Source organism: Triticum dicoccoides, chromosome 1B (genome assembly GCF_002162155.2).
Source record: "Triticum dicoccoides isolate Atlit2015 ecotype Zavitan chromosome 1B, WEW_v2.0, whole genome shotgun sequence".
NCBI lineage: Eukaryota > Viridiplantae > Streptophyta > Magnoliopsida > Poales > Poaceae > Triticum > Triticum dicoccoides.
In genome coordinates this window covers 62,147,319-62,160,932 of record NC_041381.1, presented here as the reverse complement: position 1 = coordinate 62,160,932, position 13,614 = coordinate 62,147,319, and the positions used below count along the sequence as shown (strand labels likewise).

The window sequence follows — 13,614 nt, the reverse complement described above, 5'->3', positions numbered from 1 at the left end:
GGATTTTGCAAATGCATCGGACTATTTAGAAACCTGGGATGACTCGGACAGCATAACGGCTGTAAATGCTCGGAAAAGATTTGAGACATTCACAAAATGGTGGCATAACCACTTAGAAGCACGATATCAAGGTTTCGAGATCAACAATTAACATACGGAAGTAGTAGAAATTGAACTCAAGCTTAAATCCAACAATCTTATAAGTCTACGGATTAGTAACACGTGACCCTGATAGAAAGAAGAGAAAGCCTAGTTTCTTAACCCCGTAGGAAAGATAAGATGACTCAGATCAGAAGGGCATGAGGTATAAGGAGTAAAAAGAGCCTTACGTTCCATCCCACAATCAATTCCCTTATATAACTAAAGAATTTCTAGACTCAACTTCGACCAGTTTGGCTTGGTAATCCTACAGGCAGTCAAGCTCTGATACCAACGCTGTCAGGACCCCGACTCAATGCCACATCGATCTAGCATGTAACACCTCATATCACTTTGCGGCCTCACGCACGGTATTCCCACGGGTGTCGCCTTACCTTTGCCCGGGACCGTTTGCGCCTTTTGGCACACGTATATGACAGTGTCGCTAGCATCCATATGATAAGGAGCCCGGGCTGACATGGCTAGTCGTAAACCCAAAGCGGCACAGACTTACAGGGACAGGCATCCATGACCTAGCATCGAACGTGTCGGTCATCAGCGAGTGAATCCAGGCTGTAGCACTGGGCTAGCAGGACTCCGGTGAACCGGGCTGTAGCGGGCTAACAGGACTCCGGTATTCACCGCGTGACATTTCCCCGAAGGGACAGACACAGGAACGAAGAAGGACACATGCCGGCCAGCCTAAGTGTTCCGGAGCAGTAGCAAGCTACCATGGCTCGGTGGAAACACTAGGAGACATTTCCCCGTAAGAGAGGCTACTAAAGATAAACAACTAGATGGTCAGATCCCACACATACCAAGCATTTCAATAACATACACACAATATGCTCGATATGTGCAAATACAACATGGCATCACAACATGACTCTATGAATCAAGTAGTTTATTCATTAGGCTCCGAGGAGCGAGATATTACAATCATGGGTCTCATGACCCAACAATCAGAGCATACAAGTCAAAGCACAAGCGGAAGCTATCATGTCTGAGTACAGACATCTATAAATGAAAAAGGCTGAGAAGCCTGACTATCTATCAGATCCTGCCGAGGGCACAAGATCGTAGCTGAGGTAACAAGCTAAACGTCGAAGACCACGCGGAAATACTAGTGAGACTGAAGTCTCTCTGCAAAAACATAAAATAGGCAAACGTGAGTACAAATGTACCCAGCAAGACTTACATCATAACTATCTACATATGCATCATTATCAACAAAGGGATGGTGGGGTTTAACTGCAGCAAGCCAGCTTTGACTCGGTGGCTATCCTGAACTACGACTGCGAATAACTCTTTTGAGGTGGCGCACACGAGTCCACATATTCACCATATCAATACACCACTATGGATCCGCTCCCGTCTCCCTACGAGAACGCCATTCATAGCACTCACGCTTATCTTGCGTATTTTAGAGTATCCACTTTCACTTGTCTATGAACTGATATAAGCAACCCAGAGGTCCTTTTCCGTGGACACGGCTATTCGAATAGATTAGGTTAACCCTGCAGGGGTGTACTTCTTCACACACGCTCTCACCACTTACCGCCGTTTACACGACATGTACTCGGCAACCTTCAAGCGGAAGCCCAACGTGGGTGTCGGCCACGGCCTGCCTAAACACTCAAGTCTCTAGTCCAGGTTTATCGCCTATTCGGGTTCCATCCATGAGGAGATCCGGCCGGAGTTTCGCTCACAGCCCCAAACGATGTGTACAGGGTTTCGTGACACCAAACGGGTGCCCGGTTTACCCGGCCACGTGCCTACCGCATCACAGCCCACCCCTACGGTCAGCGCTGTCCACGGCCTCCAGCATACTACAAACACCAGAAACTACTTGCAACTCCTGGACAGAGGACAAGGGTGATTAAGAAGCCGAGAGGGTCCATTGGTTTCGGGCCCAATGCGTGGTAGTAGCTGAATCATGGATCACAAACACAGAACTCAGTTCCTGAGGACGGCTGCAATGAGACAACCCACCATGTACTCCTACATGGCCTCTCACCGCTACCTTTACCAAATCGTGTTCACACGCTTAGCTCACACACTGTAGGACATGTTCACACACCTCTGATTCATCCCCGATGAATCAGACCCGACTCAACTCTAAGCAGTAGCAGGCATGACAAACAAGCATGAATGAGTAGGCACAACAGGGCTCAAACAACTCCTACTCATGCTAGTGGGTTTCATCTATTTACTGTGGAATGACAGGTCATGTAGAGGATAAAGGGGTTCAGCTACCGCAGCAAGTAACAGATGAATCGGTGTTGTCCTAATGCAGTAAAAGAGAGCAGGAGCGAGAGAGTAGGATTGTATCGGAATGAACAAGGGGGTTTTGCTTGCCTGGCACTTCTGAAGATAGCATTGAGTCTTCATCAGTGTCAACGATCACATCGTCGATACAACATCTACCGAGGGGGAACAACATCGGCAAACACAGAAGAAACACAATCAATGCAATGCACAATATGATGCATGCTATGACATGGCAATATGAATGTGTTTTGGGCTAATGCACCTAAAACCAGATTAAATGAAGTTGGTTTGAATCCAAGATTCAAATTCAAACTCCATATGTGGATATTTAAATGCCATTAGTATGATTTGTGCTAAACAGCATCTATAAGTTGTTCTGACATGCATGAAAATGGTACAGATGGATTCCTTGAATTTTTCTGATAATTTTTCATATATAAATTATTTAATTTGGAGTTACGGTTGAATTTCTATGATTTATTGAAGTTTATACAATTTTCTGGATTTTCTGATTTATTTTTAAATCCAGAAAATACTTATTGCGTCAGCATTGCGTCACTATGACGTCAGCAGGTCAACAGACGCTGCTGGTGGTCAAAACTGACCAGTGGGGTCCACTGGTCAGTGACTGGGGCTGATTAATGTCGCTGACATGTGGGCCCAGTCAACAGCCACGTCAGCTTAGTCAAAGCTGACGCGTGGGGCCACTAGGATTAGTTAAAAACTAAACAGAAACTAATCTAGGATTAATTAGCAGGTGGGGCCCTGCTGTTAGTGTCACAGGGTTAATTAGCAGGGTCAAATCCCGGGTCAGTGGGGTCAAACCCACCGGCGACATGACGCCGGCGAGGCCCGAGACGGCGGCGCGAGCCGGAAACGCGCTACAGGGCACGGGCGAGGCTGTGCTTGGGCTCGTTGGAGAGCCCTTGCTGGTGCGCATCGAATGGTGGTGGTGGCCGTGCCTGTGGTGGCCGGTACCGACGACGGCGAGCTCGTGAGCGGCGGCCGGAGTTCGGCCAACGGCGGGTTAGGCGATCCAGGGCGCTAGGGGAGGCGTTGGTGCGTGCTACGTGCTCCTGGTGAGGTGTGGAGCACGATGGTGTGCCCGGCTTCGAGCCACAGTGGCTCTGGCCACGCCGGCGACGAGGCACGGCGGCGGCGAGCTTCGGCTGTGGTGGAAGATGGAGCTAGGGGACGAAATCAGGTGCGGGGAGTGAGGGGAAGAGAAGAGGAGCTCACGGGGAGTCGGACGAGACGCTGAGTGGGCTCGGGGACGCCTCTGCAACGGCGAATTGACGACGGCGATCTCCGGGCACCGGAGATGAAGACGACGACGCTCCGGTCGACTGCGGCCTCCTCTGGTCGCGTGCGTCGCGTGTGTAGCTCCACGGGGTCAGGGCGGAGCTCAGGGATGCATAGAGGGAGCGAGGGGTTGGCTGGTGGCCGTGGCGAACGGCGTCGGTGGCGACGGGCTCCGCTCGGGCAGAGAGGGAGAGGGAGCAGAGGGGGATAGGGACGGAGGGAGAGACGCGGGAGAGTGAGGGAGGGTCGAGGGAGCCGCGTGGCGTCTCCAGGGAGTAGCGGAGGCAAGCAGGGAGGCAGGAGGTGGCCTGGGCGTGTGCCCGCGCGCTCCGGCCACGCGCCTGCGCCTACTGGCGCGAGGAGGAAGGCGACAAGGGGGGGGGGAGAAGTGGTGGGCTGGGCCGCTGCTGGCTGCACAGTGTTGGGCCAGGTAAGTGGCGCCAGGTAAGTCCTTCTGCTCTCTTTCTTTTACTTTTTTTCTATTTTCTGTAGTTTGTTTTGATTTAGTTTAGCAACTAAATCATTTAAATAAATTCTGTAGATTTTTATGTGGCTTGCTAAAATATATACAAAGCCACTCACAAACTTCCAGAATTATTGGAGTCATATTTAATATATATTAAATATAAATCCAAAGCAAATAGTTATTGGATTAATTCAAATGGCCAAAATAATTATCTCTGTGACTCCAAAAATATTGGTTTAATTTTTACCTCTTACCAATATTTCCATGGAATAACAGGAATATTTTCTTGGACACATTTGAGAAGATTTAATTGTTGGTTATTTTTAGAGGTTTCCTGAGGCTTTTGAAAATTCCTCAATTCAAATTTCATTTGAATTTAAACATGATGCACACACCAGACAGCACCAGAAGCTAGGGATGTGACATTGGAGGTACACGGTGACGTGTTCGTGAGCGAACAGGATGGGCAAGGCGAACGACGTCGACCTGAGGCTTCTCAGTTTTGCATACTCGGCGGCGGTGGTGGAGGAGCTCGCAGATGCGGCCGCGCATAAGGGTGCCGGGGGCAGCAGCGTAGAAGGAGAAGAAGGGAGAAAGTGAGATGGAGATGACATGTGAGGCCCACTCACTGACGTCAGAGGGTAGCTTTTCGATTTTGTGGGTGAAGAAGTTAACAAAGACAGATAAACTCGAGCAGTTGTTTTTTTTGACGAAAAGGCAGGATCACTGCTTTTCATTGCGCTTAGAAGGAATAAAGGTCACAAATTACAAGAGAAGAATAGGAAGGGGTTTAGCTCGAGAAGTTACATCAATCAGGTTCTAAGGGTCGCTCGACAAGTTGTAGAACTCTCCTACGACCAGCATCAATCCAATCCTTGGCTTCAACTTGAATCTTCTCGAACAGGGGTCTTGCACTGCACGATGAATTAGTGAATACCCTCGCATTTCTTTCTTTCCAGATTAGTGAATACCCTCGAATTAGTGAATACCCTCGAGCAGTTGTGACTCCGAACAACTTTGTTCACTTGCCTCTGCTGTGATTTTGTGGGCACAGATGATTATAAAAGTACATGTCTCATGACATTGGTGTTGAATTGATGTTTTGGACACACGATACTATTTGGAATTCTTCAGACCTACTGCCTTTTTTCCTTGAACCTTTTCTTTTTAGCACAACTCAGTAATCTCCGACTCTGAGAGACATAAATCTTGTTCTAGTCCTAGAAAATTAGTTAAAAGAGTGTAACCTGACTTTTCTCTATCAATCCTGATACACGCTTATGTCCTTTTCCTACCTCTCCTCTACTGGTACTGACTGATCAGCAATAAGATTTAACTGAATATTACCTGACTGAATCTGTGTAACCTGACTTTTCTCTATCAACCCAGCGCTACTTCCCTGAATAAGACTTGACTGAATTTGGTCGACTCCAATCTCTCAAAATAAACAACATAGGCCGTAAATTTGCTTCCTCACTGGCATAGATGCATATCAATGTGATGGCCATCACGCTTATGAAACTCCATCTTCGCCATGCAGCCACGGTATATATAGATAGTTGATATTCTCTTTGGGCATACTATTTTCATTTAGAGTGCATGTATTGGGTGTGATTTGATCATTCGATTACAATGGGATGTTGCCTGCAAATACAAATTTTAATACTTGTGGTTCAATTGGTTCGTACCAACTTTCTTCTTCTGTGAAATAGCGAAACATAATATATCTCAGAGCAGCACGTAATTACCTTAGTTGTAATGAGATTTGTGGACCTAGATAAGGACTGAGAATCATACAAGTGTCCATCCAAATGACAATACATCTAGAAGCCAGTATACTCCTCTGTTGTGCATATATAGTTCTCTGTTAGATGATGGAGGTTTTCGCTACCTCTGAAAATGTTGCATATGTCTTGCTGCTTTGCTGTCAACATAACTGAAAATAATTGGTTGCGTCTGGAGACAAGCAAGCTGAATTGGAGCTGAGGACGCCCTATCGTGCTACTGTCATGCAGGTTCAGTAGTGCACCTATTTCTTAATTACTGTTAGGCTTGTGAGCACATTACTGGAACGAACACTCATGTATTTTGTTTTAGAGATTCAGTGCAGAAAAATGGAGTGATAAAGTGAAATGCTTGGTCAACTTAGCAGCTTTTGCATGTTCTGGAGAGCTTCTTATGATTATTTTCTGGTGGTATTTGCTCCTACCATTGTTGAGTCTACACTGCCTTCAGTAACAGGGACAAGGATGGTGCCGGTTAAGCGCCATTTACAGTATTGTCACGCCTAGCCCATCTCCTTTGTTATTTCTACACCATGTGTGATCCTTCTTCACAATAGTAATATGTATCCCTAATACTGGTCTCTAACTAATGAGGCATTTATACTATTTATATCCTAACTACTGTTCTTAACTAATGAGATTTTGCATGGTGAACATTCAAAGTATCCGAAACCTAACATGCGATGTCGCAAAGTTCTTTCGGCGCAATCTAATTGTTATTCATTTTTCTTGAACAAAGTATTAACTTATCCATTCAGATATATTGTTGAAATGTTGTGGATGATGGAAGTTTCCCAGATCAAATCAATGTCATTCGTTGGGAGGGGCGGCATTTGCGAAGGTCCTGCTTGACAGTTTTAGTTATAGGATGATGACATTTTCTTTAGAAGAGCATGGCAGTTTTTGACTTAGAAGGCAATTTTTTCCAGAATATGACAGCATGATGTGTTGATCATGATCCAAGGGGTGTGTGGGCGTTCGCTGGGACCTCCCTCCTTGGAAGTTTTCGCCAGTTAACATTTCCCTTAACATATGCATCAAAATAATAAATAATACATGCACATATAAAATGATAGGAATAGACACTTAAAGTGTGTATAGCAAAGCAATATTAATATTAAATAATTTATACACATTTGAAAATTCTAATGACAGTCATATATTCAAAGTATCTAGTGAAAAATCTTTAAGCAAATGTGTCAACCACCATTAAGAATAAAAAGAGTACTCCTCTTAGCTAGTGACTTTCATCTTGCCTCTCGATGATGACGTGGGGTAAAGCGATGGAGTCTTATTCAGCAAGGAGACTATCTTTGGGTTTAGCAAGATGAAAGCAAGGAGACCACAGAAAGGACTCTGGTACTTAGTGTTTGCTTTAAATCAGTACATTAGCATTTTGTTACCACAATTTGTACAGTAGTATTTTTCCTGAGGAGAACTTCTTTTTAGCGTATTTCCTGAGGAGATTCTTTTTTTTTAAACTCACTTTCCTGACAGCAGGTTTAGCAATGTGCTTGCCAACTGGCCTACCCAGTTTTTTTTTTGAGTAACCTCTGCTAGGCTTTATTGGTCAATATTAAAAAATACTGGTAAAATGTCCTGATCGCAAAAAACAGCAGACGCCATAGCTGCTTGCCGGCTCCTGCACCAGTAGAAGATAGCACATCCTGGGGGCCCCTTGCGTTTGGGGGCCCGGGCCTGCACGGAAGGGCAGGGCGCCACACTCGCTTCTCTTTGTTTTCATTCCCGACTGGCCCCGGCTGGCGTGCAGCCAGGAATGATGAGCCTCCCTCCAACTGAACATTTAGAATGTGGATGCCAAAGGTTGCTCTCAGTCTTGCACATCTCTGAACCCAGCCAGTTTTTTGGGGAAATGCCCAACGAATGTGAAGGACAAGAAGGTTATTCCTCTGTCCTTCAATGTTCAGAGTCAAGAAGTAGATCATATTGTTCTCCTGATGTTTGGTTCAAGCAACCTACTGAATTCAGTATGTTTGGAATTGGACAGGTGAAAGACTGGTGTTTCTTCATCAGAAAATGCGGCTGCTTGTAGCGTGTGGTGAGAAATGCAGCGACGCATTGATGATACGAGAGCTGAGATTGATGCTATGAGGGCTCGAATTGATGCTATTAGGGTTGAGAATGCAGAAGCACTCGATCGACGTGTGGAGAAGTTGGTCGCGCAAAGTGCAAAGCTTCAGGTTTTAGTGTACTTTCTTTTCGCCATTCTTCTTCAAGTGTTGCTAGTGAAGGTGGTGCCTTTCCGTACTTGGCGGTGCTCCCTGCTGTCGAAAAGGGACGAACAGGTCGGGTGATTAATCCTGAAATGCACATGAATGTTTTTAAAATACACGAAAGCTATGTTTTAATACACACCGGATGTGATTTTAAATACCCGATGAACGTTTTCCTAAATACATGATAACATTAAAACAATGAAGAGAATTTTTCTAAAATTAGTATATAAACAATTATAATTGTTTTTGGTACATTTTGAAATATACATAAATGGGAAAAAAAATTGAAACCTCCTGTTGGTGTCTCTTGAAACATTTTGATAAATTGGGAACATTTGAAACTTTTGGGCACGAATCATGATGGTGTCTCTTGACAGACACTACTGTGTCTACTGAAGAGCATTTTCGTGCTCCTTCAGAAGAGCAGAGCTAAGTTCAGGGCCCCTTTTCCTGAAGGAGTCTCCACCCAATGGCAAACAGAAAATGACATTGTAAATGCTAGTTACTCGATTAGCCACAAGGAATATAATGTTCTTTTACAGGTCCAGTGTAGCTCCTTGATTCAGGAGAAGGAGAGTGCAGAGTCTAACTTGTAGATCAAGATGAAACATGAATCGTTTCTGGAGAAAAGAATGTTGCCTTGTCACCTGAATGTGCTTTTCAGAAAACCTTGATGCGCTTTTGAGAAGTTCCTCAAAAGAGGTAACGAGTCATCCTTTGACGCCTCCATGTTACGTAGTACAATTTAGTCAATCGGCCTAACACACTTCTCCCAAGCGAAAACCATTCTGACACGCACACAAAAACTACACAATGCAACAAGGTTCAGGTACTTGTTCATACATTTAGTATGTTTTTTTACTGCTTTTGCAGCCAATATGATTGTTCCTTACGAAGCATGTCTACCCATTTTGAAAATCGAATGGACCAAGATTGTTTCGTTTCTGAAGCTATGACTCTGATTTTCTCTTTGTGAGGACAAGCCTGTTGTTTATGACTCGAGGCGTGTTGCTCTAAATATCATCAGCAGGACAAGCTATGACTCGAGGCATGTTGCCCGTTGTCTTGCTGGTCAGTTTGACTCGTCGATGCTGGTGCATGCTCCAATCTTTTTCCTGCCTCTGCCCTACTGACTGACGAGTCAAACTGATCAGCAAGACAACGGGCAATGCCTGAATGTCTAATTATATAGCAGTACATTTATTAATGCTAAGCGTGAGCCTCCGTATATATTTTTTTTGAAAAGGAGGATTACCCCCGGCCTCTGCATATTAATCCATAACCACATGTTTTAATCATGAGATGCATGCTTGTTCATGCTTTTGAACATAGATGTCTTGTACTCACACTGAACTCATTTGCATAACTACTGATCTGTGTTAAATGATATAGTTGTAGTTGTAGCGTGACATTGTCACGATGATGTAACCGCGTGTGTGCGTGCGTGAGATGTAATCCTGGCAGGTTGTTGTAGTTGGAGATCCTTATCTTGTATAGACTTGGATGAGGGGTCAAGCCACACAACAACCTGCGCCATTGTAATCTGTTCGCTATATATAACATGCACGCGTCCCTGCACAAAAGCATACGCTTCCAATCTTCTTTTCTTTCATGGTATCAGAGCCTACCTCGAACTCATCCATGGCAAGCTCCTCCGTGAACTCCTTCCCCTCGTTGCCGTTTGCACACATCGCAACAGAGAAGCTCATGAGAGGGAACGAGCCGCTATGGCGCACCACCGTGCTCCCGGCCATCCAGGGAGCGCGGATGGCATCGTTCCTCGACGTCGAGTAGGAGGTGCCGCCCACGACATTGAGGTCACCGGCGCCGATGGGAAAAACCAAGTCCCAGGGCCCCAACCCGGAGTTGGGCGTGTGGTATGCGCGCGATCAGCAGGTATTCTCGTACCTACTGACCACGCTGCCGCGCGAGATGGCCGTCCAAGTGGCAACTTGCCACAGCGCAGCGGAGCTGTGGAATACCGTGCAGGGGATGCTGACATCGCAAACCCGAGCGCAAACCGTCAACGTCAGGATCGCCCTCGCCAATCTTCAGAAGGGAAACTCCACGATCACTGAGTACGTTGGTAAGGTTAGAACTCTCTGTGATGAACTCGTTGCTTCAGGAAAGAAGGTGGATGAAGAGGACGTGGTGTCCCACATCCTAGCTGGGCTAGATGAGGAGTTAGACCCCGTGGTGTCAGCCATGTGCTCTCGGGTCGAGCCAGTCAAGGTCCCGGAGTTGTACTCGCAGCTCCTGAGCTTTGAAACCCGCATGAATCTTCGTGGCGGGTCCTCCCAGTCGTCTGCAAACGCAGTCGGGCGTGGGCGCTCCAACAACAGAAACGGCGGCGGCGGCGGCAGTGGTGACCGCGGCCGCGGCGGGCAAGGCGGCGGCGGCGGTGACCGCGGCTGTGGCAACTTCTCCAAACCACCCAACCGTGGCGGCGGCAGCGGTAGGGGTGGGAACTACAACAACAATCCCACCACCAAGCTGACATGCCAGATCTGCGGCAAGGTGGGTCATCCAGCGTGGAAGTGCTGGAAGCGCTATGACTCCGCCTACCAGGGAGGAGAAGAGCGCTCGGCGAAAATGACTGCACCGCAGTATGGGGTGGACACCAACTGGTACATGGACAGTGGTGCCACTGACCACATCACCAGCGATCTGGAGAAGCTCACCGTCCGGGAGAGGTACACCGGCAACAATCAAATTCATGCAGCCAATGGGTCAGGTATGTCTATTGATCACATTGGTCACACAACTATTTCAACCCCGGATCGTAATCTATATCTCAACAATGTTCTTCATGTTCCGGAGGCCACAAAAAGTCTAATCTCAGCAAGCAAACTTGCTCTTGATAATGATACCTTTGTTGAAATTGACCCTCACTTTTTTCTTGTCAAGGATCTGGAAACGAGGAGGGTTCTACTTCGAGGCAGGGGTAGGAGAGGCCTCTACCCTGTCAAGCACATCGGGACAAACGTCAAGAAGCAAGTGCTAAGTGTCACCAAACCATCTTCGGATTGGTGGCACCGACGTTTTGGTCATCCATCTTCCATCCTTGTTAGGAAGATCATTAGTGAAAATAAACTCCCGTGTGCTAGTAGTAATGAAAATAAACTTGTATGTGACGCCTGCCAGAAAGGCAAAAGTCACCAGCTGCCTTATCCTCAATCTATGAGTGAATCAAAATTTCCTTTGGAACTTATTTTCTCTGATGTTTTGGGGTCCTGCCATTGAAACCGTAGGAAGAAAGAAATACTACGTTAGTTTCATTGATGATTTCAGTAAGTTCACATGGATCTATCTTATAAAACATAAGTCTGAAGTTTTTTAAAAATTTCATGACTTCCAAAAACTTGTCGAAAGACAGTTTGATCGAAAAATCCTTGCCCTTCAAACCGACTGGGGAGGGGAGTTTGTCAAGTTGAACTCCTTCTTCACAAAAATTGGTATTTCTCACCACGTTTCCTGTCCTCATGCCCATCAACAAAATGTCTCGGCAGAACGGAAATACCGTCATATAGTTGAAGTTGGTTTGTCTTTACTTGCTCAAGCTTCCATGCCCTTAAAATTTTGGGATGAAGCCTTCATTGCAGCTACCTATCTCATCAATAGGATGCTAAGCAAAGTCATCAACTTTGAAGCACCTCTCACTAAACTATTTGGTGAAACCCCAAACTACTCCTCTCTCCGTATTTTTGGATGTGCTTGCTGGCCTAATCTTCGGCCGTATAACACACATAAGCTCCAATTCCGCTCTAAACAATGCGCCTTCCTTGGGTATAGTAACCTTCATAAAGGCTACAAATGTCTAGATATTCCTACTGGACGAGTTTACATATCTCGTGATGTAGTTTTTGATGAAACATGTTTTCCCTTTTCTGAACTACATCCTAATGCGGGTGCTCGTCTTCGCGCTGAAATTCTCTTGCTTCCACCGGAGCTCTTAAATCCCACTGATCAAGGGGGAGAATGTGTTGGTGATCATGAGATTAATAGTGCTACTGACCCTGATCGTCCTTGTGCAAAAACAGGCAGCAAAAATGGTGCAGAAAATGCTGTTACACAGCGTGATTTTATGCTACATATCACGCCAAAGGGAACCAGCACGGGACACGAGATGGATTCTCCTGCCACCGCCGATCCCGAGAGATCCAGCGGCGCAGGATCCGGCGCCCCAATCATGCGCGCAGACTCCCAGGAGGATCTGCCTCCTCCACGCACGGGCAGCCCCTCTGCGTGCGACACGCGGCCCACGTCTGCCGAGCGGTCGGGCGCACCAGACTGTGGCGCGGTCCCCAGCGGCAGTTGTCGCCGATCGGCTGGTTCGCCCGCGCCTGGCCCACTGCGCTGGCATGCGGTCTCCAGGGCGTGTGTCGCCCACACAACAGCCAGATCCGGCGCGCGATCCCACGCCCGATCGCGCGACAGCCGAGGGGGATCCTCTGACGGATCTGTCGGTACGAGGAGCAGGATCCTCTGCAGCACCAGGATCGTCTGCGGCCACTATTCCTACACGTCCAAGTACCCGGTCACAAAGAGGTATTTTTAAACCATCGGTTCCAAAGGATGGCACGATCAGGTATGACAAGAATTTCAGATTTGTGAATTTTGCTGCTGCTGCTACAGAACCACAAGATCTAGCAGAAGCTCTAGGCAATGAAAATTGGAAACATGCTATGGAAGTTGAGTATGATGCACTTATGAAAAATCAAACCTGGCATTTAGTTCCACCTAGACAAGGAAGAAATATAATAGACTGCAAGTGGGTGTACAAAATTAAAAGAAACTCAGATGGCACTATAGATAGATACAAGACTAGATTAGTTGCTAAAGGTTTTAAACAACGCTATGGAATTGATTATGAGGACACGTTTAGTCCTGTTGTTAAAGCAGCTACTATCAGACTTGTTTTGTCTATTGCTGTCTTTAGAGGTTGGAGCCTTCGCCAATTGGATGTACAGAATGCGTTTCTACACGGGGTTCTCGAGGAAGAGGTCTATATGAAGCAGCCACCTGGTTTTGTGAATACCACCAAGCCACAACATGTGTGCAGATTAGACAAATCATTGTATGGTCTGAAACAGGCACCTAGAGCTTGGTACTCAAGACTAAGCACAAAACTGCAACAGCTTGGGTTCAGACCTTCAAAGGGAGACACTTCTTTGTTCTTCTTCAAGAAAGGAAAGGTGACCATTTATATGCTTGTGTATGTTGATGATATAATTGTTGCTAGTTCCTCTCAAGAAGTTACTTCAGCTTTGCTTAAAAATTTGAAAAATGACTTTGCTCTCAAAGACTTGGGAGAATTGCACTATTTCCTTGGCATCGAAGTAAACAAGATACAGGATGGTATACTGTTGACTCAAGAAAAATATGCCAAGGATATACTCAAGCGAGTAGGTATGAA

General features: G+C 46.3%; 1 pseudogene; it reads left to right on the top strand.

The window, feature by feature from the left end:
• The first annotated feature begins 10,328 nt into the window (after positions 1 to 10,328).
• On the top strand, positions 10,329 to 10,467 carry LOC119351597 (annotated as a pseudogene).
• The last annotated feature ends 3,147 nt before the right edge of the window (positions 10,468 to 13,614 follow it).